The sequence below is a fragment of the Echinops telfairi genome, unplaced genomic scaffold, assembly GCF_000313985.2.
Source record: "Echinops telfairi isolate 266 unplaced genomic scaffold, ASM31398v2 ScPeMD7_7418;HRSCAF=8456, whole genome shotgun sequence".
Lineage (NCBI taxonomy): Eukaryota > Metazoa > Chordata > Mammalia > Afrosoricida > Tenrecidae > Echinops > Echinops telfairi.
This window is the reverse complement of record NW_022111318.1, coordinates 823,987-827,827: the sequence shown is the minus strand read 5'-3', so window position 1 is coordinate 827,827 and position 3,841 is coordinate 823,987. Positions and strand designations below refer to the sequence as shown.

General features: G+C 37.2%; 1 pseudogene; it reads right to left on the bottom strand.

Annotated features, from left to right (window-relative positions):
• Positions 1–263: 263 nt before the first annotated feature.
• Positions 264–835, bottom strand: LOC101649062 (annotated as a pseudogene).
• Positions 836–3,841: the final 3,006 nt, after the last annotated feature.

Genomic DNA, 3,841 nt, shown 5'->3' with positions numbered 1-3,841 from the left:
CTCCTTGAAACAACGAAACAAAAACTAGTACTGATCACTTTTGTGACACTATACAATTACTCAAAATTAACTAGTACAGGGAGGGGGCAGGGGGCCACACCTACATACATACAGACCTTGTCTCTCACAAATGCATGTGGGTAGGTGCAGGGCATTTGTCATTATTGCAAAAACAAATTTTAACTTTTAATCTTTAGTTTCATTTAAACATTGCTTTTAGTATGGTGCCGACCCCAGCTGTGCAGAAAGGCTCCGAGAGATGTTCATAGCAGCACACACCTGCGGCTCTTCTTTGGTTCTGGGGGCTCCAGGGCAGCCAATATTGCTTCATCAGATACATTCTTTAGGCCTTTCTGTATGAGTGCAGAACACTCCACATATTTGACAGCCTTCAGGTCACGGGCCAGCTTTTCGGTAGTCTCTGAGGTGATAGGCTTCTGTTTGTTCTTGGCAAGTTTCTCAGTAGTAGAGGGGTCATCTCTGAGATCAATTTGGGTTCAAACAAGCAAGAAAGGAGTATTTGGACAGTGGTGTGTTATCTCAGGTACCCACTTTTCTTTCACATTTTCAAATAAGGACGGAGAGACCACTGAAAAGCAGACAAGAAACACATCTGTTTGTGGATAACTCAGCGTCCATAATCTGTCACAATCCTCTTGCCCTGCAGTATAAAAAAGTCCGAGAGTATATGGCTCTCCATCAATCATAATTGTGACTGCATAGTTGTCAAAAACAGTTGGTACGTGTTCGGATGGAAATTTGTTGTGCAGGATAACAGGAGACATGTTTTACCAGCGGCACCATCACCTACAACAACACACTTTATTGTCTGCATTGCTGAAATAGTTTTGTATCCACTTTTAAATTCAAACTCGATGTTAACCTCAGCTTTTCTGCCGGGGTGTTCAGTATTGTTTTCTTAGTACCTTTTCCAGAATTCTTTGACTGGTATACAGGAATCAAATTGATTTCTGCTTAATCTTGTCTCCTTCTACTTTGCCAAATCCCTTGATTGTTTCTAGTGGTCTTTTGTAGAGTCTTTGGGGTTCTTAATATATAGAATTATCTCATCTGCAAACAGTGCGAGTTTCACTTCTTCTTTGCCTATTTGTATTCCCCTGATTTCTATTTGTTTTCTGACGATTCTGGTTAAGATTTCTAATACAATATTGAATAAGAGAATTGGGAGGAAACATCCTTGTCTGGTCCCTGCTTTCAGAGAAATCATTTCTAGTTTTTCCACATTGAGCATGATGTTGACGGTTGATTTTTCATATATGGCTTTTATTATGTTGAGGAATTTTCCTTCTTGTGCTATTTTGTTGAGGTTTTTAAAAATCAGAAATCAGTGTTGGGTATTGTCAAATGCCTTTTCTGCATCTATTGATGTGATCCTGTGGATTTTGCTCTTTGCCTTGCTTATATGGTGGATTATCTTGATATTTTTTCCCCTAATGCTGAACCATCCTTGCATCCCTGGTGTAAATAATTTTACTGGGTACAAGGTTCTTGGTTCACAGGTTTTTTCTTCAAGACTTTATAAATGTCGCTTCATTGTCTTCTTGCCTACATGGTTTCTACTGAAAAATGTGAACTTATTCTTATTGGTTTTCCTTTGTAGGTAACGGTTCCTTCCTTCCTAGCTTTCAGTATTCTCTCTTTGTCTTTGATATTGGAAAGTTTGACTATAATATGTGGCAATATTTTTCTTTTTGGCTATATCCTATCTGTGATTGTGGTAGTGGTAGATTGTGGTAGTGCTTTCTAACTCTATTATCTTTTCATGTTCTGAATTTTTATTTTTTTGTTCTTCTTGTAAGGTTTATAGTTTTTGTAGGTTTTTTTTTCATACCTCTCTTGGATCTTTCTTCATCCTTTGATGTATTTGAGCATCATTCTTTTGAATTATTTTTTCTGGTAATTACAGTACCTTTTCTTAATGAAATTTCTTTGGATTTGAGTATTGTTCATTTGTTTGTGCCCGTTTTTCTAGTTATTTTGTGTGTAGACCAATATGGAATGGTGTGTCTACTACATTGTGATGCAGCTGTTAAGGGTGGGAGGGAATCTACGTTGTGTAGGTGTAGTTGACTCCCCTACAAGTTTTGCAGAAGACAAATAATAGAAACCACAAAACAAAAAGAGGAAGAAAGGTTAAAGAAGAAGGAAGAGGAAAAAGAAGGGAAAATTGAAGTATAATACTAAAAATTATAAAAAATAACTCAAAATATTTATTTTTAATGATACTGTTTGCCCAGGCTCTTCCCTCAGGTCAAGACGGTTATAGTTGATGTGGGTGAGAGCACAAGTGTGCCAACTGCAAGAATTGGATGTGGGGTATGTTCCAGTGGTGTGTGGCTGGACCTGTGGTGCATGAGCAGTGACATGGCAGCTGATGGGGAGGGGAGGCATGTGGTGGCTGCTGCTAGAACAGTGCACATGGCGGCTATGGGTGGACTGGGCAAGGCACCTTGTGGATGTGTTTTCTCTTTCATTCCTTTTAAATGCCAGTTTCCACAGTCTCTGGGATGTGGAGATTTTGGGTTACTTAGCTTTTAATTTGTTTCCCAAGATTGCAGATAACCTCGTGTTTCTTTTTTGATGTTTCTTTCCTGATTATTTTAGAGAGATTTACTTGTTCATTTGCTTAAGCAGCCATCTTGAACTACAACCTGTTATATATATTTTTGATGACTTCCAATTTTCCTATCCATGCTTTTTTTGTTCTGATCATTAATGAATGTTTGCAGCTATTTCTACTCATTTTGCATTGTGCTGCATAAGCAAATGAAGGTCTCAAAAACTTGCTCCATTCCACATCATTAAAATTCAGCTTTGCTTTGAGGAGACAGCTTGTATTTTGAGTGTCTTTCAACCTGAGGCACATCCTGGGGTATTATATCAGACAATGCCATCTTAATAGTTTCAGTAGTAAGGTTTTGTAAATGCATGTATTGCCATGGTATTCTTTCTCTTCTGTCTTAGCCTAGAAGCTCCACTAAAACTCGTCCACCACAGGTGACTCAGTTGGTATTTGAAATTCTGGTGGCATAGCTTTTACCATTACAGCTACGCAAAACCACCCCAGTACAGCCAATTGACAGAAAAGTACTGGACAAATTAGAAAGAAGAAAATAAAAGTGGTTGGAAGATAAGAGAAAAGTTGGAGGGTCTTTGGAAAATGGGAAGTTACAACTGTAGGATGAAGAATTTAAATCAATAGGCGATACTCATAGTCTCTGAAGATGGAAAGAGAGAAGATAAAAGTAATAAAGTAAAAATAGAGTGGGTATATTTCCAAATGATGATCTGTGTTTAAGAAAAAAATAGAAGGCATGAGAAATATTGAATAATGACAACTAAAGAATATTGGTCTATTGTAAGAAAACACAAGGGGATGATGATGTAGAGATTCTGCCAAAGGGTGGGAAGATGCAGTAAAATATAAGCATCTTGAACTCAAATAAAAGAGGAATAGGAGTTGAAGACTGGTAAAATTTCCTAGCAGTTTCAAGGGGTTGACACTACTCTGATTCATCCTGAAATTGCGACTTTGAAAACAATACAAATAGTTTTACTTTCAAGTTTTACTTTCACCACTGTATTAAAGGATTTTATCTTATACCCAAAATTCTGATATCTGTTTAAAACTCCAGTTAATATATTCTAGAATTTTGCAATGTAAAATAGCAGTATCAAAAACAGACTTACCCCAAAAGTATGTCTAGTAGTAAGAATCTTAATTCCTTGGCACATCAACTAATAGTTTTTTAAAAGAGGATATGTCAATCCTTCCAGGCTCATTTTCTACATTAAAAAGATAGGCAGACAGCTACGTGGA